Source organism: Herpailurus yagouaroundi, unplaced genomic scaffold (assembly GCF_014898765.1).
Source record: "Herpailurus yagouaroundi ecotype Mexico unplaced genomic scaffold, PumYag 190, whole genome shotgun sequence".
Lineage (NCBI taxonomy): Eukaryota > Metazoa > Chordata > Mammalia > Carnivora > Felidae > Herpailurus > Herpailurus yagouaroundi.
Genome location: NW_024412421.1, coordinates 9,546,578 through 9,573,938, shown reverse-complemented (window position 1 = coordinate 9,573,938; position 27,361 = coordinate 9,546,578). Strand labels below are relative to the sequence as shown.

The 27,361-nt window shown below is 46.8% G+C and overlaps 1 long non-coding RNA gene across 1 annotated transcript; it reads left to right on the top strand.

Moving 5' to 3' along the window:
• Positions 1–3,674: 3,674 nt before the first annotated feature.
• LOC121045327 (uncharacterized) lies at positions 3,675–6,400 on the top strand. The gene is made up of 2 exons (XR_005797706.1): positions 3,675–5,752; positions 6,292–6,400. It is a non-coding gene; the product is annotated as an uncharacterized LOC121045327 (long non-coding RNA).
• The last annotated feature ends 20,961 nt before the right edge of the window (positions 6,401–27,361 follow it).

Sequence of the window (27,361 nt, the reverse complement as noted above, 5' to 3'; positions counted from 1 at the left end):
AAGCAAGTGTTAATTGTGAATAAAAATGTTACGAAAAACAAATGTGTGTATGGAAGGGCACGCTGGAGCAACAGGTCTGAGCCTACGGCCATCTGTCTTATCCCCCTCAGGGTGGAGAAGACAGGAGCAGAAGTAGAGTTTCGGGGCAGCAATGGCTCTCTGGAACCTATTTTCCAAAAGAAGGACCTTTTCAACATTTTTTAAGTTTATTTATTTATTTTGAGAGAGAGAGAGAGAGAGAGAGAGAGAGAGAGAGAGAGAGAGAAAGCACAAGCATGGGAGGGGTGGAGAGAGAGGGTGAGAGAGAGAATCCCAAGTAGGCTCTGCACTGTGAGATCATGACCTGAGCCAGAATCATGACATAGATGCTTAACCGAGCCACCCGGGTGCCCCTCGACAAATTCTTATAGCTACACTGACATTACTAACATTAAAAAAGAATGTCAATAGGTTGCAAGGCAAGATTCAGAGACTATGGCACTGTTATCATATGTCTGCCCCTACCTGCCAACCTAGTCTCAGCTCTGAGATGTTAAAGCCTGGCTGTGCCTCTGAATGCATGCATGGGCAAGGACATCTGGGTGTCTTTGTCCAGGATGCACCTTTTTTTTTAAAGAAAAAAAAAAAAGCATCCTTCTAGATTAAGATGGAAGAGAAGGAGCTGCCAACCTATATCTTAGCCTGTATCTCAAGTCCTAGGCCCTGTTGGCACCTCATACATAGGCTGTCACATATCAGGGAAGTCTGACCCTCTCAGTCCCACCCTTCGAAAACCTGGTCTGATGGCCAAGTATAAGAAGGATGCAACAAGACTACTGGAAAAAGTGCCCCCACTTAAGGGTGTATATGCATGTGGGTATCTGTAACGCCATTCATGATGGAGACCCTCTATCACATGAGACTCAGCCCATGTACCTCCTTTCCCTCTCAGTTCCTTAGAACATGGTAAAATGTATGAAATAATGCTTTGGGCTCAAAGCTTTGAGAAAACTGAAGAAAGGAGGTTATATCATAGCCAGTTATGGATTACACAGATGAGAATGTACAAGTGGTACCCCCAGGTACCAAGATACTGAACTTGGCTTTTTTATCCTTTGTCAGCTGGCCTTGCAATGTACAGCTACTAAATAAACAAAAAAGGATTCATGTTTTAATTTAGATGACTCTGTGCCCCATAACTTGTCCATTTTTTCCCCCCTGGAGCCACGGTGTTTGTTATTTCTTTGCAATTTCAGAAGTTATGAAATGATTCATGGTTTTGTTGGAGCTGAAGTCAACCAAAACCATTCATAATTGTGAACAATCTCTGTTATTGTTAGAGGGAAAATGCCAAGGCATCTGTGCTTCCCAAAAACACATGGGGGGGGGGGAGAATTCCAGTTTGGAAATGGAACGGCTGTGTTTTTCCCTCTAGAGTTAAATTTACACAGACTGATTTCCAGGGAGATCATTGCGTTCTTCTCGTTGGAACAGTGGGGTGGCCACCAGAATGCATGATTTTTTCTCTCTCCTTCCTCTATCAGACATAGGGCATCCACGTGGTGACACTCTGCATACTGGTAATTACCCAATAAATGCCTGTCTCCCTACCAAGAGATAGGATTCATGGAGGTAGAACATCTATCTTATTCACCCCAAAATACAGCTCTATGTCTTGCACATAGTTAGTGCTTAAAAGAAATTATCTGTTGAATGACTGCACAAACCCCACCAGGTTAATGTCATTACTCTTTAGTGCTTTGATTCTTCATATTTATTTGTGTTGGTTGATAACATCTACAACTATAAGAGAGATTAATGTAAACGAAAACGAGAGAGAAGAATAAACTGATGATGATGGTGACGTCACAGATGCCGATGGCAAATACTCTCTGAATGCATTTTATGTGCCACCAGCATTCCACTTAATCCTTCTGATTTTATAAATTAGGTCCTATCATTCCCATCTTATAGATGAGGTAAGTGAGGCACAGATAAATGAAGGAAACTTATGCAGGATCACCCAGCAGTGGGCAGTGTAACTAGACACAGGTATCCAAATGTAAAAACACACATGCTCCACCAACACTGCCACTGGCTAAAGTACTTCTGACAACCCTTTTCAGAATGTATTTGGAATCTGAAAATACTTAATGGTGTTAAAGCTTCATTCTCTATTGGTGAGTCTGGATTTGTGGAACAAACAAAAGCCATTCAAAGCCATAAGGTGTGTGACGATTACGGACGATCACTGAGTTTGAGAAAAAAGCTGCTGGTGTGACTATAATGTCATGAGACCAGTTTGCTCTGGGGAGTCGTGGGCCAGCCTGGAAAGAGCACTTCAGGTGAGAGAAGTAACATGGTACAGTAAAGTGGAGCACTGGACTGGGAGTCCTGACTTTTGTTTGCAGTTTGATCAAACACTGGTACTTTATCTCTCTGACCCTGGCCGATTAAACTGACTGGGCTGGCCTGGACCAGTGATGTTCATACCTGTTGGAAATCATATCTGGGGATCTCTAAGGTCCCTAAGAAGGGCACTTCTATTTCCCCTTCCTCTCCTTCAGTCTACCTCTGACAGTTAACCCCACAGATTCAAACTGATCAGTGTGTGTGTGTGTGTGTGTGTGTGTGTGTGTGTGTGTGTGTGAGAGAGAGAGAGAGAGAGAGAGAGAGAGAGAGAATTGTGGGGGGAACAGAAAAGATACAATTTAACATACGTTCCCTTCTCTTCAACAGTACTAAAAGTCTTCAATATCAACTACAGCCAGAATTGCCTATATCACTCATTTCTTTTCTTCAGAGGAGATCAATGTGGATTTGCCAGCAAATGTCAACCAGGTCAGCTTCTTCTGGAAAGATCTGAGAAGTAATGATGGAAGAACACTGTTTCCTCTTAACCTATGAAGCAGCATCAGGAATGACTGCCTGGACTCAAATGGAGACTGGGCTGACACAGTCTTTACCTTGAGACCAATGCTTAGCTTCCCAGTGTCAAAATACACTGTGATTCAGACTCACCAGCTCAGGTGAAAACAGGGGAGTCTTGATCCCTCTTTGTGATGATTTCAAATGACAAAGATTTACCAAGTCCTGTACATAAAGTGCCACTCTATTTCCCTCCCTGTTTGACACATGGCCATGAGATGCACACAAGTCCAACGATGAAGATCAATATCTTACCTCCTGCCAAAATCAATGCACATTCCTCTTGGTCCAATAGGCTAGCTGCAAGGTGGGATTACTCTTTTTCTTAGTCCCAGGATAGAGCTAGGTGGTCAAAGGATAAAAGGACACAGAGGCTGCAGCCTGCAGAGCAGAATAGTCAGGGAGGCCTGAGGAAGGCTGGGCACACTCCACATCTCCATCAAAGACCCATGAAAGTGAAGGTTCTCTCTTAGCAAGCATTCCACCATGAGCACTGCCTTTGGAGACAAGTTTTAGATTGGTGTGTGTTCTAAGGGAACACCCTAGGAGCTGAGGGGAAATGACAGATGGCAGAGGCTGCCAGAGTGGAAGCCATTCAACTGCTGTGTGTCCTTGTGGCCTCTGTGGGCATCAGTTTCCTCCTTTGTAAAAGGGTGGGGTGGGGGTACCTGGGTGGTTCAGTTGGTTGAGTGTCCAACTCTGGATTTTAGCTCAGGTCATGATCCTAGGGTTGTGGGATCAAGCCCCCATTCAGGCTTCATGTCCAGTGTGTGGTGCCTGCTTAAGATTCTTTCTCTCCCTCTGACCCTCTCCCCTGCTCACTCTCTGTCTCTGAAAAAAAAAAAAAAAGATTTAGAAGGGCAGGGTAGTTGCCCTTACTCTCTTGAAGCTCCTAACTTCTTTGTGATTCTAAATCTATTTCATGTTTCTTGACAATCTACATGGACTAAGTCTTTTATTAACATCCTGATGCCACATGCCACCAGAGGGAAGTCCTGGAATTTCTTTGAGGGAGTCACACTAGAAAAAATAACTCCTCTCAAGAGGGCACAAATCTGATACCCTTTCCCCGGTCTCCAACTGCACCCTCAGAGTTGTGAGCTGTGGCTAAGCGTCTCTGCCTGGTCAGAGAATGGGTGTCATCTGTGGATCTCAAGCACCCAGACCCATATTTAAACTCCCTGGGGAGCTGGGGGTAAGAGAGACATGGATAACATTTGCAGGGGAGACTGCTGGCTGAATATTCACAAGCCAGGTGCAGTGCAGCTGTAGATGGCCATGCACTTGTCACCCCAAGTGAAACGGGTCTCCGACCCAGACCATTGACCATGGGGAGAGAGGCAGGCTGGTCTCTTCAACTGTTAGGGCTAGAATGTGCTCTCTTGGGGGAATCTCTGAGTTGGAAAGGACCGTCTGTCTGCACACCCACTGTGCTCCTAGAACAAGAGTGTTGTGGGGATGGCGGGCGGGGGGTGGGGTGGTTGCTGGTCTTCTTCTGAACCATATGCCCTCAAGAACTCCATGCTCTCAGAGAAGACTTTCTGGATATGAGAAGCAAATGACCCAGGGACTGGGGAAAATGGAAGCTGCAGAACTGAGAAAAGCTGAGTCAGCTCTGAAATAGTTCACAGGCTCATCCAGGCTTTTGTCTTTCGTGAGATCTCTCCAAACTGGCTGTTAGGACCCCATGGGAGAGGCTGAGGAATCTCAGGCCTGGCTGATTCACAGCTAACCTCTCTTTCCAGCTGTACTTCCTGAAAGACAGCGTTCAGCTGCAGGCCTCCAGCATTTCTGTCCACCCCCTCTGCAGAGATCAGTCTTGATGTGCATCCCTCCCCAATCCTAACTATCCCCAGCCTAAGACATTCTGGGCCAGAGGGCTAAGGCCATGAGTCTGGCTGGTCACGCAAGTTTTGCTCAGGCCTTTGCCACTCCCTAGACTGGTTGCCACCGGGTCCTCCAGCCAGAGACGGCGAGACAAGTAGACTCTCCTTGGGGTGTCACCAGACACCAGGAGGGCTGGGCCACTCACAGTCCTTAAAAATACCAAAGTCTAGGTAAACCCTGGCTCCTTTAGGAATAAAACAACGTGGGTGTAGGTGTCTGGATGAACACACTGCCACGGAATGGAGAGGAATCAACCACTCAGCTTAGGTATCCCAGGCAGAGTTGAGGTTACTGAAGGCAAAGGGAGGCCAGGGGCAAATCAATATCACGGCTTCCCAGCAGAGCCGGGTCAGCACAACATCTGGGCTGCTTATTTTGGTCTAGTGCCTCGGTTTTGTTTCCTCAAGAGAAAATAAAATCAACACCAGCAGGCTAAGGGTTCACATGCCATTTTGTGGTGCAAACCCCAGAGGAAGGAATGTGGAGCCTTTGGGGGGCAAGAATGCTAAGGTGGCCAAAGGGCTCTTGGTCCTGCTTTGACAGCGAGGACTACTTCCCCTTCCGGAAAGCAGCTCCAGAGGCAGCTTCATTCCTGTGATACTGCACAAGTGGTTCTCATGCTGGCAACTCTCCGGCTGGGGCAAACACAGACCTGCATGCAATAACCAGGAATAGAAATCCACAAGGCTTGGAACCTCGAGGCCTGAAACGTTCAGATGACACCGTCACCTTCCAGGAAATTGCCTCACGCTCTGCTTCTGAGTTCCACATTGTGACTTATATATCCTCTTGGGTGCTGGCTCCCCACTGATGCACAGGGAGGATAGGGCAGAGGAAGTGAAAGCCTCGCCCTGCAGAAAGCAGCTCATTTCTAACCTGGTGCCTGCTCAGCTGGAATCTGATTCTCAGAAACATGCTTTGCTGTCCATACAGAGAAGACCATCCATTCAATTTCTCAGTCAGTCAGTGAATCTTTACTAAGCATCTACTATGTGCCAGCCCCTGTTCTAAACACTGGGGGTACAGCAGTGAACAAAACAAAGTTGATGTCTACACAGAGCTCTCATTCTAGTGATAGTAACAGTAACAGTAAGTGCTCAGGAGGTATTGGAGCTGCACTGCACACCATCCTAAATGCTACACGTGGATCTCACGTAAACCTCCAAACAGTCTTGGGCAGATACTGCGGGCACCCCATTGAACAGGTGAGGGAACTGAGACTATAGCCAGATGAAATAACGTTCCCTGGTCATGGCAGGACTCAAACCCACGGAAGTGCAATGACACCTGCCTCACAAGCTATGTGAACATCTTTGATGCGGTTTCCTGATGGTGACTTCTTTTCGGCTTGTCTTGAAAGCCATTTGTGTAGAGGACGTGTTTGGCTGTACTCACAAAATGGGAAGAGGCCGTAGGCTGTCTTAAGACAATAAAAACAGAATTGTAAGTGTGAGGAAGAGATGTCCTTGTGAAGCTGTCATTCTTCTGTCCTTCTAGGAAGAAGAAGCAAAGGCTAGTTGGGGGCACCCTGCCACACCCCTTTTGAGGAGGTCAGTAGGACTAGTTTTTTTCCCCAGTATATTTACTATTAAAGTAAAAAAACCCAGGAGTGTATAAAATAATAAGTAAAAGTTGGGTATTAACTTGAGTGAGTGATATAGTTGGTCTGTGGTTGGAGGAGACCAGATCTGTGAGAGGCCGACAGTTTTCAGGCAAAAAGAGTTCTGAGGTCAAACGAGTGTGGGAAACTGAGTTGTACAAAAAGAGCTGCTGGGAGTTTTTTTAACTACAGAACTTCTCAGAGCCTTTAATATGCTAAAGACCATTGTGTTTCTCCAAGATGGGGATTTAATCGGCAGGATTTTCTAGACTTAACTTGCCTTACAACTATTTTGTGAGGGGGTATAGACCACATGTTAAAAGCTCATGCAATCAGAATTCCAAGGAATATGAACTTGGGAAACACCTGGCCCACTGGAACCACTTTCTTTAGCCTGAAACATCATTTGTCTCACTGGGCACATTTCTGAAAATGTATGAACTTCTCCAGCAACTACCTCAGAGCTATAAGGCTTAAGGGGGTCAGTCATGTTAGAGCAGACATCAGGAGGCCCTTGCCAAGGTTTTGGGGATTGTTGTTGTTATTATTATTATTATTTTTGTAGGGGAGGCTCTAGGAGGGAGAAAACATCAAAAGAGCAACAACAATAGTGAAGTATGAATTTTTAAAAAAAAGCAGATTCTGGTCTGGTCTGGGCTCTGCCGTTGTCTTGCTGTGTGCCCTCAGGGAGGTCCTTTATTCACTCCAGGCACTGGCCCCACTCACCTTTCTGAAATAGATGGGAATGGACCAGATGGCCCAGGGGCCCCTCTGGCTCCCACAATCTCTTTCTCGCTATGATCTGACACCCGGTGGCAGGCAGCACGGGGTGACACTGTAACTGAGATACACCTGCCTCCTGGGACCAGGCTCACCTTGCCAAGGGCCCTGCCCTGTTAGGGGGAAGCTACTGAGCCTCAAAGGACCAGAGGCCCTTTGGGAAATATAGGCTGGGCCACCAGGGAATCAAAAACCCTTGACTTCAGATGCCAGTGCCTAGTATCAAGCTCGGTGAGTTTCAAAAGACTCAGAGTCTGTGGTCAGATTTATGTAATTGGTTCAGAAATGAGGGGGATATTCACTTCTTTTCCTTGATCCAGTCCCTCCCAGTTGTTCCCCCAAATACGGTGATCTCCCTGATTCTACCCTATCACCACCCCTCCTTCCCACGGCTACCTGATGGTCTGTAAGCAGCTCCATGTGCTCCACATCCTGCAGAGGCCCCCAGCCCACACGCTTCTTCTTGCCCATTCCATATCTCTTGATCTTTCTCAGAACTGCCCGATTCCTTCCAGTACCTCCGCACCATACTTATTTCTTCCGATCCCTCACAACCCCCATTCCTCCTTTTATTCATTCAACAAATATGCATTAAGCACACAGAACATGCCAGGTATTCTTCTAGGTTCTGGGGATATGGCCGTGAACAAAGCAGACCTGGCCCTGTCCTTCAGGGAACATATGTTCTAGAAAGGGACAACAGAGAATGAGCAAATAAACACATGAGAGGTCGTGGCAGGTGAAGAATTAAGCAAAGGAAGGGGACAGTGAGTGATGAGGGGTGCTATTTTAAAAGACAGGCTCTCATTTTAAAAGAAGGCCTCCTGGAAGAGATGACATTTGGTTAGAGACCTGAATGAAGGTGGGTAGAGTGAGTCTGTTCTGAGCCCACCTCCCAGAGGCTCCCCAAGTCAGCCACCCTGGGCTTCAGAGGTTTGGGACCTGGCTGGGCTGGGTCTGAACAGGGACCAACCAAGTTCTTCAGAGACAGAGTAAGCCAAACTGCCCAAGTAACAGCGCGTCCTCTTTGGGACTTGAATACTCTCATTCTCTTTGCCTCTTGCTGTGTCTTTGGGCCCTGGCTTCATGATATATCCATGAAGTGGAGGATGTACCAGATCACAGTGGGGCAGGGCCTCAGTTTCCCATCTGTGAAATGTGTGAGCTGGATGGAATCTAAGAGCCCTTCCAGTTGTAAACCACTGTATGCCTCTGAACATGCATGGGTTGTGCTTCTAGAAGGAGGCCAACAAAGACACACAGACTGAAGAAACGTCACCCAAGACCCAGCGGAATGCTGTTACTCCCTCCTTAGAGAGGTGATGGGAAACTCCGTCACTGAAGCGTTAACCTGACAAGAGGTCCCTTCCCAAAGGCCCTTAGCTCTCCCGACATCAGAGTCTTGTAGGCCAAGTCTCTGCGGTCTGTTTCACATACCACCTTGGACCTCTGGTTTATAGAAAACAAACCATAAAGGTTATTCCAACAGCTTCAGGGCTATTGCATTCTCTCCCCACCCACTCTCTGACTGGGGATGAAGGGCAGAGCTATAAAATCTGCTTGAGAGGTAAGCCCTTATCAGGGGGCCAGGCAAGGCACTGTTTGCTGAAGGCCCCATTCGCCCAGGTGCAGCCACCATCCAGGTCTGAAACAACAGATGGCCCGGGCTTGGAAGTGAACATCCCGTTTCCTCTGGACAAGCCATGTTTACACAGGGACAAGTGGCACGAGATCCCGCTGAGGGGATGGAAGAGACCAGGCCCCACACCCGGCTCCACTGTGGTCTTTGCACACTGGGCTGGATGACTTCTGGTATATAAAACTCACACCAGGAGCTTACCACCCACGAGCAGCAGCTCTAATGGAAGTTCAAAAAAACAAAACAAAACAAAACTATAATGTAAGTAGCTAAATAATCAAAAGCATCATTTTTACAGTAAAACAAACAAGACGAGTTTGTTTTGTGATATGAATTTCACATGAGGTTTTAGAATAAAAAGCCAGATATCACAGAAACTCTGGGCCTGAAGTAGGCTGCTTCAGGTGATGTCCTTTGACCTTCCTGGGCATACACCCTTCTTCCAGGAAGGCTCTCTGGTGGAAGAGCCCGAGAAGCTTTAGGAACATAAATAGCGGGGCTTTCTTCCATCCCCAGATATTCACTGGGTGCCTGCCACGGTTTTAGACACTTTCCAGTGAGATTCACTTAAGTTTCTGGGCCAAGTGTTTCTTTTGTTTGTTTGTTTGCTTTGATTCCATAAGATTGAGATAATGAAACTTGCCTCACTGGGTTATTGTGAAGATTAAGTTCTTTCTTTTTGTCTGTCTGTCTATCACCTCCTAGAACAGTACCTGGTGGTCAGCAGAGATCCCATTACTTGTAGCTTCTATCCCCCAACAATCAGTAAAGACAACTGTGGTGTCTTCCAACAAAGCAGACATTCCTTAAAATGATTCTACCTCTACTCTCCTAATCCTCCTTTTGAGCATTAAAGTCATTTTTCATTTCTCCTTCATCACAAAGATTCACTCAGAAGCATTCAGTTATACACAGAAAAGGAAATTCATTCAATTGACAAATATTTGTTGAGTTCCTTCTATGTGCCAGGCACACAGCAGAGAACAGCTGATCCCTGCTCTCATGGAGCATACATGGGGAAACACAGATAATGAACAAAAATATATATATACATGTCAGAGGATAGTAAGTACTTTCAGGAAGAAAAAGGCAGAGAAAGAGAAGAGGTAGTAACAGTAGGGTGGGATGCTGGTTTACATGGGGTGGGTGGTCGGAAAAGACCTAAGAGAGAGACACTTATGTGGACCTGAGGAAGTGAGGCAGTGAGGTGAGGAGACGTGCTCACAGCACGCAGCAAACTAATGAGCAGACCTGGGACCTGGAACCAGCCAGGCTCTTCCCACTGCACTAGCCCCAGGCCAGCAGGCTAGGGTTGAGAGTGGGTTGGAACCAGAGGGGGTATGCTCCCGTGATCCACAGGGGCGTGGGAGAAACACTAACATTTCTAGTTACAGTAATTTGTAGTTAATTTTCCTATTTGTCCCTATGCATTTTAACATACAGAATATAATTACATATATTAAGGATACAGACCCAAACATGTTTTACTAACGAGGGGCAACATCCAAGATGTCCAGGGAGACCTGCTACCTCCCAGGTGTGCTCGACCTATCCTAGTGCAGCCTGGCTGGGCCCAGACTAGGCCTGGGGGAACTTTGCTCACTGGTGGCACTTGGAATACATGAACCTGTCCAGATGGAGGTAGGCCGGACCCTCTCCCTGGCTCTGGAAAGTGCCACCAGCTCCAGAGCAGTGCTCAGGGTCACCTGGTCAAGCCCACCCCAGGGTGAGACCTTCCTGTCGATCCTGCTATGCCACACATGCGTTAAGCAGGTAGGCAGTGAAGGGGTGGGGTGGGGATGGAGGTGGTGGCCAGAGAACACACACTCGTCTATAAAGCAATGCCACTTCTTACTTTGTTCTCTTTTAAAAAATGCCATAGAAGGCAGAAACCAAAATGAAACAAACAAGAAAAGCTCCCCATCTTCAAAAAAATAAAAATAAAACAAAAAACCCAAAACCCCCATACTCCATTCACATCTGAGGGTGAAGTATGGCCTCTAGGCAACCATCCTGCAATCTCTGGTCTGGAGGCTGTTCCCAAACCTACTCAAGACCCACTTCTAAAATCCTAAGAAATGTATTGTAGAGCCGAAGATGGCATAGTTTCTGGCTACAACACTTAGGTTCTTGAGAGTGACATCAAACCCAACTAAGTTCAAACTCAGCTCTGCCATTTACTGGCTGTCCAACCTTGGCCAGGGTTTTAGCCCCTTTTATCTGCACGTTATTGCTCTGTAAATGGAGAAGAAACCACCAACCGCACCGGTATTGGAAGGATTGACATTTAAATGAGATGAAGTAGGCACACGCCCAGAGTTTGTAAAACAGATGTCTAATACGCATCTGAAAGTGAAAATGGCCACAGCAGAACCATGTTTGCCCCTCACCACCTCAGTGGAGGTCACCACTACCACAGAGCTGCTCAGCCCGAAGCCCTTGGAACACAGTTCTTGCCTCCTGACTGTCCACAGCAGAACCGTAGTGTGCCAGAGTGGGCTCACCCTGGCTCGCAAGAGCTGCCTGTGCATCACGCACTGTCAGACTGGTAGCCTGGAAGCAGCCATGGTGGGAATGGGACACCACAGAAATTGGCACGGTACAAACAAGGGCTTCCCTTCCACTCGGGCTCGCTTCCCAGCACACCACTGTCCTAATCATACTGCAAATATTGCCCAATTCTGGTGATTTCTCACATCTACGGCCACAACCCGGGTCCCAGTCGCCCCCACCTCTCACCCACCTGGAGGACTTTGAGGCCGTCTCCCTGTCTCCTTGGTCCGCCCCCTGCTCCTCCACTGCCTGTCCTCCACATGGCAATCAGAGTGAGTATACATCAGACTATATCTCTAATTCACTCCCTCCAGGGGCTTCTCAACACACTTTCTTCCCGACAGCCCCTAGGCTCCTCCCAGGGCTGCGGCCTCCCTTCCCCCTCCCCCTCACTCCCTTGGCTTCAGCCACCCGGTAGCCTTCCCATCATCCGGTCGTCGCTGGATCACCATGTGCTCACCGCTGTCTCTGTCTTTGTGTTCTTCCTGTTTAGAAAGTTCTTTCCCAGGTCTTTGCATGACTACCCCTTCTCATCATTGGGGTCTAAGATTTCCTTCCTCAAGGAAGGCTGGCTCCCTGACCCACTTTAGCTAAAGCAGCTCCCCAGCTGCCCTCCATCATGTTTTCCTTTCTAGTTTTCTCCATGCATTAAGTATCTGTCATCTATTATCTGTGTTGTGTGTCTTTCTGAAACTGGAATGGCGGCTCCCTGAGGGCAAGGACTCTGACTCTTGCCCTTACAGTTTTATCACCAGTGTCCAGAACAGCACACACAGCACACACTCGGTAAGTACTTTGTCGTACCGATGAAAGGGGCTGTCATCACAGCACTGTTTTACCCGTTCCCTCTCTGCTAGAACGAACTCCATCCTCCATCAGAAGGTAAGGGAGGTGGCTCTGGCCCCCGCGGATCTGGACAGAATGCATATACCTACATGCTGACCTGTAGGTATATGGCCAATGAAGCCCAGATCCAACTAGTTAGAGCCCACATAATTCCCGTTAGTACCCTCTGGGTGACCAGGAATGTCACCACTTACCAACCTCCATTTCCTCATCTGTAAAACTGGGAAAAATCATACCTGCCTCAAGGGATTGAAGTGAAAGTAGGCAATATGCAAAAGTGCCAAGCCTGGGCTGGCAAATGACAGGAACACACGTTAGTTCCCCTTTCACAGTACCATACGCCACATCCTCCGTTCCTCCAACAAATTACCTGGTACCCCTGACATTGTGACATTTGACATCTCTTGCCTAGAAAGGAACAATTCGGAGTTTATTCAACTCTTCTCACACAATCAGACACAACAGTGAAGCCGTAATTCCCATGAGACAGGGTATATGCCACGTTCCGCTCTACAGAAATATAATGGCTTTCCCTGTGGTGGCCTCGTGTCAGGGGCAGCCTGGCACAGCCTCAGGGGCCACAGACACTGGGCGCTACTCCGTCCCGCCTAGCTGGCTCTCACGGAGACAGGGAACACTACCAGCTGTCCAGAAAGATCTCATGGGCTGCCAAGCTGTGTTTAGCCTAAGCAGAGCCAGGGAGCCCTCGGGACAACAGTACATCTCTGTCTGAGGCTGATGTGAATGTTCCTGAACCATCCCTCTGAAACGGGCCCGAAGTCCAGGATTGTCACTTGGGACCCTGGAGATGTCCAGATGGGTTACAAATGGGGCAACTGAGTCCCAAGGAACCAAATGGCCCATGGTCCCATAAGGCTGTAAGTGAACTGGGTACACTATACCCAAGCGCCCTGACTATGCCATGCAGCCTTATGAGTGGGTATCAGGCATCTGGTTGTGTTCTACTGGGGAGCTGCCTCTAGAAATCTATAGAAGCCTGAGCAACAAGCTACAGATAGGCCTTGACGAAAGCTACCTCTAAGAAGAGAGGGTAAGGGGCTCTCTCCTCTATGCTAGTTTCTCTCTCCAAGGCTGTGCCAGGGGCCAGGGTCAGAGTCAACACCACTGTCCCACTGCACTGCCTCTGGCTTGGCCAGGACCACAGGGTCTAGAAACCCCTACAGAAGTAAATAGAGGCTGGCGCAGAGAAAGACATACTGGCCAGGGAGGCACAGGCTACATTCTGGGGCTTTGCCATTACCGGTCACCTGAGGCGGATTCCCTCTCCACTGAGCTGATTTCCAGCTGTGAAATGAGGGGCTTGGACTGAGGTTCTCTCCATCTCTGACATACTCTGAGTCTAATAGTGCTCATACAGGTCATTTTCTCTTTTTGGTTCTTAGTCATTTACTCCACATACATGTACTCAGCATCTTTTCCAGGCAGGCACTGTGTTAAGGGCTACGGGGGATGAATGAAATGCACTCTTTTCTCTCATGCAGTTCTGAATGTCATTCCTTGGGCAAGTTACATAATGTCTCTTAGTCTCAACCATAGACCAGGTCTGATAGCAAACCCCACAGCTAATACCAAGTAAACATTTACCACTGTGCCAGGACCTCTGCTGATGGTGGTTACATTCAATGCTCATAGTAGCAGTCCAAAGGTGGTGCCCTCATCTTCCTTGCCTAACAAAACCAAGAAGTCAAGTGCTCTTCCCTCTCACTGTGGTAAGAGAATAATGAATGGCCTCCTAAAGACAGCCCCACCCTAATCCCCCCTCCCCCCTGCAACCCGACTCTGCAAATGGGACTTTGCAGATGTCATTAAGGTTATGGACATTGAGATGAGGAGATTATCCTGGATTATCCAGGTAGGCCTGATCTAATCACACGAATCCTTTCCCAATTGGGTCAGAGAGCTACGCAATGACAGCAGGGAGACCAGAGAGATGCAACGGAGAAGATTCCACTTGCCACTGCAGGCTTTGAGGATGCAGGAAAGGGGCTACAAGCCAAGGAAGGTGGCAGCCTCCAGGAATCGGGAACAGCCCTCAGTTTATAACCAGGAAGAAAAGAGGGCCTCCTATAAACCCCAGGAAGTGAATTCTGCCAGCAACCTAAAAAAGCAAGAGATGGATTCTTCCCTAGAGATTCCAGAAAGGAATGAAGCCTGTCAATACCTTGATTTCAGTCTGATGAAACCTGTACCAGACTTTTGACCTATGGAACGCCAAGGTAGTAATGTGTATTGTTTTCAGCCACAAAATGTGTGGTGATATGGAAGAGCAGCAATAGGAAACCAATACATTAAGTTACTACCCAGGACCCACCCAGAAGGTACTGGAGCTGAGGGCTGGCGTTCCAGGGCCCACATTCTCCGCAGGGCCTTCGTGAATATAACACGGACACCCAACCATGCTATGATGCTCATCTCACGGGGAATGCGTAAGATATTATCAATTCACCATGCCCGGCACACAGCAAGCACTCAAAATATGCTAGCTATTATTATTGCCCTCATCAGCAGTTCTCACAAGTCTAGCAGCAAAGCCATGTCACATTGCTGTCCCATGTGTCAAATGAAGGGGTTGGACCGCATGCTCTCCCAGGATCCGTCTCCTGGGTTTATCCTTGACCCATTCCATTTCTGCACTTCCACCTGATGTGGAAGCTCAGGCTCCCAGGCTCCAGAGTGAACCTCAAGTCTTCGGCGGGGCTGACTGGGACTCCCTGCACCCGGGAGCACATGGGAGGGGATTAAGATCTCACTGAAGCAACATCTTTTATGCTCTTTTTTTGGAGGCCACCAATCCAGGGAATTGTAGGGCTCTAGGTTCTGAGGGGTACCTTCTAATCTAGATTGTCACATGACTCTGGATGTAGAGGGGCAGACCCTGAGCCCATGTTTATCTTAAGGATACCTTTAAACGGGCAGCCACTACCTCTTGCTACGACAACCCTAGTGTCCTGGAATTTCCGGGGCACATGGGGTTCTCTGCCACTCTTGTGGGTCTTTGCAGAAATAATGAAACGGACTGCAAGGCACGTTGCAAACCAAGGAGGCTGCCTCACTTGCCCTCCAGAGCTGTGAACACGTTGCTGCTCCCTTCCTCCCTCCCACTGACATGCTCTGTTCTTAATAAGGCTCCCATACAGATCTCTCCTGTGAGATAATCATAGACTCTCAGGGGCATGCCACTCTTAGCTGTCAGCAGTACTTAGAAAGACCTTATAAAGGCTTTCTAAACCTCCTGTTCATCTCAAAGTTGAGCTCTTAAAAACCCTGTGAAATCCCATTGCAAAAACTTTGGTGCTTAACTCTGGGCTCTTTTCCTAAGTCTCCCCCACATCCCATCTGGCCTCCTGCCATCCCCCACAGAAGTAGAGCACTTGGGTCCCACGTCTCCATTCTCTCTGAGCACCATAGCTGGCTCTGGTGCTGGTCACCCTTCTCTGTGCCTTGGCTTCCTCCCCAACCCTGGGACAACAAATCAGAGACTATGGGACGCTGGCACATGTACAACTTTGCCCAAATGATAACGACGATCACAAAGGCACACGCAGCCTCCCATCCTCTGTTCACTGTGACGAGATGTCTTCAGAGAATTAACAACTCTTCTCAAGGAACGAGGCTATGATATCATTATCTGGCCTAGAGTTTCTTTATCTGCGATCCAGGAGCACCCCAGGCATGGTGTGGCGGGTCCGGGGCTCCCTTTGGGAGACTATTAACCCTGTATGCAGTGTTTCTTCAAATTCAAAAACGCAGGGGCATTTTCCTGAGGATACTCTTAATGCCTTCATCAGTTTCTCATAGGGGTCTGTGACCCGAAGGACATTAACAACCCCAGTTTTAGGCCCTCGCCTCCTCCAGGAGGCTCTGAACACTTGCAGGAGAAAATTCAAGTACCACTCTGTTTCCAAAGCCTGGAACTTATCACAGAGCCTGGCTGTAGTAGGCTCTTAGTGAATCATTTTGGGGAGCACCCTCCAAGGTGATGTCTTCATGGGAGGAGGGAAGTGCGTACAGAGGAGGTGGGGATGAAGTTCTGCAGGCGGGTGGGAACAATGGCAGACCCCCAGGCTACCGGGTCGGAGCCCTTGTCCCAGGTCTGCCTCCAGCTTCAGCTTCTTTACCTGCAAAGAGAGGTCCACACAGCTGTCCAAGGAGCTGTGGGAAGGCTTTACAAAAAGAATAGATGTGGAAGAGCTCCGTCAGTGAGCGCCTCCATCTCCTGCCCTTGTTGTGTTTCTGGGGCTCCAACTCCAGTCCCACTGTTTCTCGGCATCAGCCAGATAGACAATCTTCCTCTACTTTGCCGGACTTTTCGATGGACGAGGGTCTTCTGTAGTTCTGGGAATTGAGATTCTCAGACCTTGGAGAGCCCAAGGCACCAGGGCCTTACCCTACTGATGGGAGCTGCGAGACAGGTTTCCCCTCTGCTCTGGGAATTTTAGCACATGCCTCCAGATGCTTCTCTCAGGGGCTATTTTGTAGGTTGAGAGTTTCAGGACTCTTCCAGAGAACAGAGGAAGTCATAACAGACCGCAGAAAAAGCAGAACATGGCAATGGACAAAGGCCTGCATCAAGGGTCAAGAGATATGGGTTCAAGTCTTGACTGCTGGTTTGCTGTGTGGCCTAGAAAAAGTTAAATTTCCTCCTTGTGTATTAGTATCTTTATCTGGGGGATGGGACATAGGGTGGGAGAAGGAAAGAGCTCCTATTATTTGCTACCAAAGAGAAGCTTTCAAGACCTCTGGCTTTCTGGAAGGCAATTACAATCATGATGACCTGAGCAACTAAGGGGATTCCCGGGAAGCCTTCTTTTGTGAGAGGGTATAAGCAAGAGCAAAGATGCTATGGGACACCTTAGCTTTCCAAGCCTGGCTGACTTCTCAACCATGAAGGGACTTCCTCCTTAAACTGGGGCTTGCAAGAGAGGGGAGGGTTAATCACAGCAGACCTTAACCCAAAGTGCTAGTTTCAACCCAAGACCCACTGGAATGGAAAAACAATGGTAATCAGGTACAGTATGCTCCCTGAGTGCATCAACATCTCCACAAGCAACTGAGTCCTTGACCTTAGGACATTTAACGTCCTTGACATCTTAAGAGAAAGATGTAACTTGCCTTTGAACCATGGCTGCTATAGGTGGAAGAGTAGGCTGCCTTCTTTAGGCTGAGTCTCCAGGTCTCACGAGGTCCCCTGTGGGGATGCTGCTATTTCTAAGATGCAAATTGTGCATTTCCTAGATATTCCATCCATGGATTTTGGATAAGGGGTGGTGGGGGGAGCAGGGTGAAACTGCTTATATAATATGATATGGACCAAAATCATACTTCAAAAACATTTTGATTGTTCCTGAATAAAAACATAAATACATTTCCAAAAAAAAAATGTGTCCCTCGGGTGCAGGGGCCTCTCTCTGGAATGGGTCAACTCAGAGGTGTAGCTTAGGGGTGGAGGCAAGGAATGGCTCTAACTGAGCACATTCCCTCAAAGTGGTGTCTTTCATATTAAAAAAAAAAAAAGGTGTAGGCGTATACCCATAATGAAAAGATAACAGAAGGAGCAGTGGGTAGATCTGTTCAATGTGCGAGGGAATACCAGTGGCCTATGGGTTCAGAGAAGGCTCCTGTGAAGTCCTATCTGTGCTGATGCCTGGGTGTTGAGTACGATTTGGGCAGGCAGAGTAGGGTAAAAAGGGCTCCAGGAATAGGGCACAATGTGGACAAAGGCCTGGAGATGCATGAGAGACCACACAGAGTCTGTGTCAGAAATTGAAGGAAGATCAGCATACAAGGAGGCAAGGTGGCTGGCAAGGGACGAGGCTGGAGAGGCAGGCAGGACCAGAGTGTGCAGAACCTGGAGCCTGTCCTAGGGAATCGGGCAGCAGGGCGTCAGCAAGTCTCAGCTGAGCTCCCATGGGAGCAGAGCAAATGCCACTCTCAAGTGGCCTGTGGAGTCAGTTAGCATGGTGGGCGGTGTGGCTGGGCCCCAAGTTCACCATCAGGTCTCACCATCTCACATTTTACACGAGAATTTTATGCTGGAAATCTTTCTTGCCAAACTTACTGCAGCAGAACATTAATGCTCTCATCTGGTTTTCTCCACTGACACTGGTACCTCCCTACAACTCACACCCCTGCAAGAACCGAAAGGCTGGGTGATGGTCCATCCCTACCTACCAGGAAAGGCATCTGAGGCCCAGATATGAATCACCTCCTGACTCAGGACTGTGTGAACCAGTTGAGCATCCAGCCTGGGGAGGGAACAGCCCTACTTAATGCGATGGAACGTTTTCTATCTCCCGAAAAGGGCAAGGAGGAAAAGAAGAGGGAAGCCACAGTCAGACATTTGAGAGGATGTCCTAACCACTTATGGCTAGTCACAGCTTAATAGCCGTTCTTGACATTTCCTAGAATATCAGAAACATGCATCGGACATTTGGATCACAATGCGAAACACAACAGAACTGACTTCAAATTATGAGCTATTTGGCACCTCCTTGCCTCCATCTGAGTAAGTGCCTCTTCCCTCCTAGGAACATACACAGCACATTCTCTGCCCCTTACCAGACTTTACCCTGTGTTACTGTTTATTTACCTATGTGTTCTCTCTCTCCTACTTGATTTGAAGCTAATCAGAAAAAAGATCCTGGATGTAGCATTCATACATAACACAATGTGAATGGTAACCCTGGAATAATGCAATACAGGGTCCTAGAAAACTCTTGGGATGACATCCAGGCCACACCCCAGGAGGGTGAACTTGGACAACAGATTTGCTTTAGTTTTTCTCATCTGTAAGAAGAAAGTCATAATAAGTAACTCACGGTGTAATGTCTGATGACCAAATAATCTTAATGCATGTAGAACACCTGGAACCTGGCAGACTTTCAACAAATGTGGCCCTCCTACTTCTCTGAGTTCCCTACAGTTTCCAGCCAAGGGCTTCTTCATACATACTCATTTAAAAAGATGGATGAAGGGGCACCCGGGTGGCTTGGTCTGTTAAGCACTGGGCTTCAGCTCAGGTCATGAACTTGCGGTTTGTGAGTTTGAGCCCCGCACTGGGCTCTGTGCTGACAGCTCAGAGCCTGGAGCCTGCTTCAGATTCTGTGTCTCCCTCTCTCTCTGCCCCTCTGCCACTCACGCTCTCTGTCTCTCAGAAATAAACATTAAAATTTTTTTTTAAAAAACAAAAAGATGGGTAAAGAAAGAGTCAACACTCGACTCTAATGATAGGGGTCTCCTGCCCTGCCCCCCCCTCCCCCCACTCCCCGTAGGCAGCACAGAAGCCACTATGTCAGCGGTATGGGACTTTTTAGAATCCAGGCTCATAACAGAAAGATGTAGAGGCTCAGCCCATATAACCAGCATTCTGAATTGAATATGCACACTACCTTGCTGCAAGCATTTAGCTAAATCTGGTGTCCTGTTAAAAATGACTATGCAGCAATCACCTTGAATTGAGCCAGAAGACCCAGTCTGTCACTTTTTTGCTGAATTGTAAATCAGAGAGGTCATAAGTGATGCTGCAGCAGAACTCTGAAGGCAAGGACATGTCACAGGGGGCCTTTATTTATTAAGCAAACTCAAAAGATTAAAGGTTTCAGGATGGAAAAACTTACCAAATACAGCAAATAATCTATCCCAAGCCCCAAGTCATGGAAAATATAGCTAGTGCACAAAGCAGTTATATTCAAATGAGACTCTTTTTTTTCTGCCCCCAGTCTCTGCTCAATAAAGATGTCCTCTCGAGGCCCAGCAGCCAGCCTTGCTCATGGTAGTATTAGCTACATAATTGAGCCCTGAGCAAAGTTCTTTACCTGGATTAACTCCTCTAATCCTTAGTACGACCCTGTAGGGCAAGTGCTGTCATTATCCCCAGTTTACAACTGAGGAAACTGAGGCACCAGGACAGTAAGCAGGTTATCAAGGTCATACAGCTAGTAAGTGGCAGGGCCAGGGCCAATGAACCCAAGTCAGGCTGCCTCTAGAGCCTGCACACTGAACCACTGGACATTACTGCTCTTCAAAACCTGGGCCCTCAAACACTAGTGGAATTAAGCTGACCTTGGGGGTGTACTTTATTGACGTTTATGTTTTATGGTCCTACGAGACTTTCACATCCATGATGTCATTTGCTACTCCTGTTAAGACTAACACAGGTCTTATCACCAATTTACAGGGGGTAAAAAAAAACCCAGAAGCTCAGAGAGGGTAAGGACTTGCTAATTCCTAGCCCAGCAAATGGCAGAGAAAGGACATGAATTCCTGTGCTTCACAGTGGCAAGCAGGTTTGTGCCAAAGAGAGGGCTGTGACCACGAACTTGGGTGCTTGGCAGTTCGGGGCCTCCAAAGTGGGTGCTGGGGCATCCTTTCCCAGTCCTCCACTTGCAGGTACAAATGTGGGGGATGAAGGAAGTTCACAGAAGGCTGATGCTAGTAGTTGAGTGGGGAAAAACTAGGGTGTGGGCATGTCCTCCTCTTTTGAGTACCCCCACCTGCTCCCCACAGAATCAGACTTTCCCAAGGCTGGTAGATTCAGAGGGGCATTGCGTAATTTCCCAGGCCCTTTGTTTAACAAAAAATACTATCACCGCCTTTTAAAGGCTTGAGAAATTGTACATGGAGTAATATATATAGAACAATACATATAGTAAGACACAAAAATCTTAGGTGTACAGGTCCTCAGATCTGATTAGATTAAATGTACAGCCTACATAAGCACTGCCTAGATCGAGATATTACTTCTTTTAGGTTTTTGCCCTTAGCAGTAGGAAGGCTTAGCATCGTAGCCCTGCCACAAACTCCTCTACTGCTTAAATCTGGCCCTAACGCCTGCTGGAATGAGTTGTAAAGTGAAGGTGTGTAGGGCAAGGGAGCAGAGGCACAGGCCTAGGCTGTAGGGAAGGGAGACGGGGTAGTCAGAGATGGAAGTTGCCTCCACAGTTGGACGGGCAGCAGAGCCCTTTCCTCTTCCTGCATATAGTAAGTGCCCAGTAAGGAGCACTTGCTATAGTTTTTCCATCCAGCCTGTGATGTGGTAGGCTCAGCAATTCTTTTTTTTAGTTTTTCAAGTTTACTTATTTATTTTGAGAGAGTGAGAGTGTGTGCGAGCAGGGGATGGGTAGAGAGAGGGAGAGAGAATCCTGAGCAGGCTCCACGCTGTCAGCACAGAGTCAGATGCAATGCTTGATTTCACAAACCAGGAGACCATGACCTGAGCTGAAATCAAGAGTCAGATGCTTAACCGACCAAGCCACCCAGGTGCCCCAGGCTCAGCAGTTCTTAATCCACTGGGGACCCAAATATACATACCACGAATGCATACTGAAGTTTCACATAAGCATTGCAAAAACTTCTATGCCCAACAGTTTACAAGAAAACTCAGAGCAGTGTAAATGGGCTACCTGACTTACTATGTAAATTTCCCAGAATATTCCTTTATGCACCTCAGACCTAACTGGCTTATGGGGGAGAAATGATTATGAATCGGGATTCCTTCCACAGGAGGTTTAGAGCCCAGATGGAGAAGCAAGTCTTACACATACCAAGCATATGTGTATTTGGTGTTTAGTACGGAGCTAAATTCTTTCTACTCTGTTTCACATCATCCTCAAACCTACTTGCCCAGGGTCACAAAGTTAACAGGTGGCACGGCGAGGATTCAGACCAGGCAGAGCTAGCACAAGAGCTGGAACACTTCCCCACTATGCACAAACTGCTTCTCTCCAAATGGCTCACGGGCAGAGCTCTCTGCCAGGCCCGCGGTGAGCAAGTCTGTTCTGGTACCTGTGCAAGTGTGTGCGCTCGTGTGTCTGTGACCAGATAAACAGAAGGGCAATCTGTTAGGGACCATGACAGCATGTTTAAAAACTCTAATGCTGTGATGCAGGCACCACATACAAAGTGATTTAGAGAGTGGAGCGCCCACCCTCCCCCCACCCCCCCCAGCAAGGATGAGAACTGAGCTGGCCCTCAGAGGCCAGGCCTGCACACGAAGAGGACAGGAAGCCTGCCTCAGCATCCAGCACAGAGGCAATATGGAGGCATGGGCATGGGTGGATCCCAGACAAGCATTCTATACAGAATGAGAGACAGCTCAGGATCAGTGTGGGAAGCTGGACTGGGGTAAGTTCTCAAAGCTAAGGACAGTTGTAGATCCTATGCAGAGGGTGAGAGGAAGCCATGAAGTGGTTGAGCAGGATGGTGAAGGACAAAACCAGAATTTCTGGAAGACATAGGAGGAGATGCTATGCGCAACACCCAGAGAAAGGCTCAGCGAGAGATGGTAGTGAGGGGCCCCAGGCCAGGCCCAGACATGCCTGCCGGGCAAGTGGGGGGAAGAAGATGACTGAGTGGCGCAGCTCATGGGCCTGGGGCTGGGAAAGAGATACTGCTACCACCTACCCAAGATGACGCAGGCGGAGCCTTCCCAAGGCACTCTTTTGCCCCTTAGAGGGCAAGGCCTGCTCAGAATCAGCACTCCCATACTGTCAGAAGGTCTGAGGATAGCACTACCCAAACATTTTTTTGGCCACCTTCATGGCTTTTATGCCTTTGAAAAAAAATGTCCTGCTACTTTAACTGCATCCTAAACCACAATTACTTATAACACCACGGTATTGATGTGTTAGGGACCTTTCGTCCTAAAACACGTTAAAATAAATAGGATAACACACGTGTTCACTTGTATACCACTAAACTTTCTGGCTGTACGTGAGGAGACCTGCCCCCTGGTTCTGGTTCCCGGGGAATCTGTACCTCAACACCATGTTTGCTTGCCCGGTGTGTTTAAGGCCAAGGCCACACCTGGGTCAGCAGCCCTGAATGAGGTCGACTGTAGGACAGCCTCCTGTCCTTGTTCAAGCCTCAGGGCTCATGGTCTGGGAACTGTGCTGTGGCGGAGCAGGCGGCAGAGCCAGGGCCAGTGATGACCTCCTCTGCTAGGAGACCATCAGGAAGGAGCGGCCCACCCTCTCCCTCAGTGCTGGTCTCCTGAAAGTAGCGACTGGGTCTGGCCTGGATTTGCCAAGTGACCTTAAGTTCTCATGCAGGTGAGCGGATGTCCGTGATGCCCACCACTGCGGAGGGTTCCCAGGGATGGCCCTGTCAATCACAAAGCTGACCCCTGTGGCACCCATGTGTGCCCGCGTCATTTTACAGAAAGGGCCCAGCAGAACCCTTTTACCACAGAGGTTCTTCATACCAGCCTCCTGGCTGCTAAGGCCAGCCCAACATCTTTTGTAGCAAATGACAGTGCATCACTCTTATCTGGACGCTACTTGTCCAACAATTTCTGTGAATCAGAACCCTGCCAGGAATCATGAAGGACAATGAAGAACTCTGAGCACCAGACTGCACAACAACAGCAACCCTTTCACCATCATGTACATTTGTAGAGCATTTCATGGTTGCCAACTCAGTTTTACATACTTAATGCCATGCCGTTAAGAGGCAGGAGTGCAGAGAGGTCTGGGCACTAAAGCACAAGTACTCTACTTGTAGAAGGGGTCCTCACTTATACCTTATTTATTCTTGCCCTACACACTCTTGTGACAGACCCAGTCACGTAGTTTTCCAGGCCATTACAGATTCAGAGTAGAACAAGAGAAGGGAAATAAGGCTTGAGGTAGGAACACAGAAAGCATCAAGGCATGACAGATGACAGCAAGTGAAGAGACAGGAAAATTATATAAAGCATATCAAAGTGGAGTTAATTGCATTCTAAGACCATGGGGGCAGGGCAGGGGGGCCAGGGGGTGGGAAATGGTCTGTACATCAATTGCCCTGAGGGGCACTGCTGACTTTTAGCACAAAGCAGTAAGGAAAAAATGATGATTTGGGGCCATGAGGACAAAGGTTAAATACTGTGTACAGCATTCAATTACTTTGGGTAACAACATATGACTACTTTCTTTTGTAAATGTCTCTCCTAGTTTCTAAAACGCTCCCTGAATTGATAAACAGAGTTTGAAAAGAACATTTACATTTTTAAAAAAGTAAAACCCACTCTCACAAGTAGCACTGTGACAGGACTTCCTGGCTTTTCTCAATTGCTAAAGACCTTCCTCCCATGGATCGCCAAGTAGCCTAAGCTTGCACTCTACCACTGCAGATCCAGGCTGAAATCCAGTCTGTCCCTTCCTTTTCCCCATTAGTCCTCATTGTTTAGCTCCGGAGTTGCATAATTTACAGTCACCCTGTGAAGGGCTGTGTGTTCCCAAGTAGGAAGCTGTCACACTGAATAGAGCACTGCTGGGCTGTGTTCACAAACAGCATTTCACAATTCCTTTGCACAGCCAGTAACAGCAAACCTCCTCTTTGCGTGCAGGCAGCTCCCACCAATCAGTCAGACTGGGGGAAGGGGTGCCAGGAAGGACTGCAACCATAAATTCTCTCTAGTCCACTGTATAACAAAGCAGAGTCATAAAACCGCAACCATATTTTCAAGTCAGGACCGAAACAAGATGCCCAGGCCAACTCCTAATTTGGTTCCTAGAACCCAACAACTTGTGAACTAATTTTCTCAGTTGGGAGGGAACCATGTGGGGGGGTTCGAGAGGGCAGGATAAAAGTGATCTCAGGACTTTGGGTAGGAACTCAACCTAGGAGCTGACAATAAGCAGGTCTGTGTGAGTCTGAAGACGATAGCACAGCTTTATTAGAGGCAGATCTGCACAGGGCGGAGGCCTGGGAGACAGCCTGGTTGAGGGGAGGAGGCCCAAAGACTTCTGTGGGTATCTAAAATCGTATACAGAAGGTGTGCAAACTGGTACATGCATGAAAGAGAAACCTCCAACTTTGGAATGTCCTCTCAGTGATAAACCAAGGTGTGACCCTGAACAAATATTTCGAATAGCCTCTCTGCATCTCACTTCCTTCATCTATAAAATGGGGATAACCAAAAATCAGCCTCCAGTAAGTTAAGATCACATATGTAGTAAGCACTGTAAATAACAGGTGTTTGGTAAATGTGATTTCCTTCTCCCCAGCTGTGTCCTTCTACCCCAACCCTTCCTGAACAGTCACTGGGAAGCAGAAATGGGAAAAATGGGACCACACTCATTCTTGCTCTGTTACTAGCAAGGCCATGGGAACCTAGACAGGTTACTCTCTTCTCTGGGCCTCATGATCTACAGATTAACCATTAGAATTTATATAAAAATTAAGTAAGGTTGATGAATACAAAATCAATATGCAATCTGTTGTATTTCTCTAGACCAGCAACAAATACAAACTGCAATTCAAAAAAGGCAGTTATAAGACCACTGTAAATATCAAGTATCTAGCTATAAATCTAACAAAAAGTATATGAGATCTCTATGGGCAATGTAAGTATTTCTGAGAGAAATTATGACAACCTAAATAAATGGTGAAATATAACATGTTCATGGATCAGCAAAACTTAAGATTTAAAGATGTCAAATCTAAAGATGTCAATTCTACCCAAACAGATTAGTATCATAAACCGAGTCTAATATTTACATGCAAACACACAGGGCTGAGAACAGCCAAACATTGATGAAGATGACCATGAGAAGAGACGGGATTTGCTAAACATCAAGACATGTTACAAAGTTGTAGTAATCAAGACAGCATGGCACTGACATAGGAATAGAGTCCAGTGGAATGGTCTAAAGAGACAAGAAACAGGTCTCTGCATATATAAACACACGACTTAAAATAGAGGTGGTTCTACAGAACAGTGCCTGAAAAAATGGCCTTTTGGATAAGCAATGCTGGCACAAACAGGTGTCTATTAGGGAAAAAAATAAAACAAGACCTCTATCTTATACCACATACAAGAATTACAGGTGAATTAAAAACCTAAATATGGAAGAAAAAAGCTTCAAAGCTTTTTGAACAGGAGGATAAAAGAGGGTAGCTTTTATCACTTAGAGATAAAGAAAGAAAGATTTCTCAAATAGGACACAAAAAACAATAATCAAAAAGGGGAATACCGAAAACTCTGACTACATTAAAAATATGAACATCTTTTTATCACAGTTTACCATTAACAAAGCGAAAAACCAAGCCAGAGAATGGGCGGTAATATCTGTAATGAATACCACTGGAAAAGGACTAGTATCCAGAACATATAAAGAATGCCTAAAAATTACTAATAAAATTACAACCTAATCTAAAAAGTAATAAAAGCACAGGTGTTTCTCAAAAGAGGAAATCAAATGTCCAAAAAATATGTGAAAAGCTGCTAGAATATGTAAAGTAAAAGCACAATGAAATACTACTGCTTACCAATACAGTTGGCAAAAATTTTAAAGTTTGACCATACCAAATATTGGCAAGAATTTAGAACAACAGGAATTCTGTCTGCTAGTGCAAGTATAAAATGGAATAGCCACTTTGGAAAATAATGTGGCATTATCTAATAATGGTGAAGATTCTCAGTAATTCCACTTCAAAGAACACTTCACATCCTAATGCATGTGCCTTAGGATATATATCCGCATAGGTGTTCATAGCACTATCCTTCACAATTGCCCAAAACTCAAAATAACCCAAAGGTACATCAACAGTAGAATGGATAAATAAATTACAGTATTGTCATAGCCAGCAAATAACAATGTATATTATGTAGTAGTGAAGTCAATACTATATAGCATATTCATCAATACACACAAATATTTGTGAATGCTACACAGAAAAATTATAAATATTCAGAAGAGAATGCTATAGCATATTATATAGCAATGAAAATAAATGGACTACAGTTATGTACAACATGGATGAATAATACAAATGCAATATCGAAGAAAAGATATAAGACTTAATAATATATAACAGTATGATTCTAATTACATCCAGACCAGGAAAAACTGAACTCTATGATTACAGGATACATACATAGGTGGTAAACTCTACAAGAAGGCAAAGAAACACCATGAAAATCAAGGTAGTAGGGATCAAGAAGGGGTATTTAGGGAACTTTCCTGGCTATTAGGAACATCCTAGTTTTTTACCTAGTGAAGCTTACATGAACGTTTGCCTTTTAAAACAAATGCACACTTTGCATGTATATTTATGTCACAATAAAAAAGACTTTTTCGTTGTTAAAAAAAAAGACATTTTCTATGTACCTCCTCCAGGAAGTCTTCCCACACCCCAAACTGATG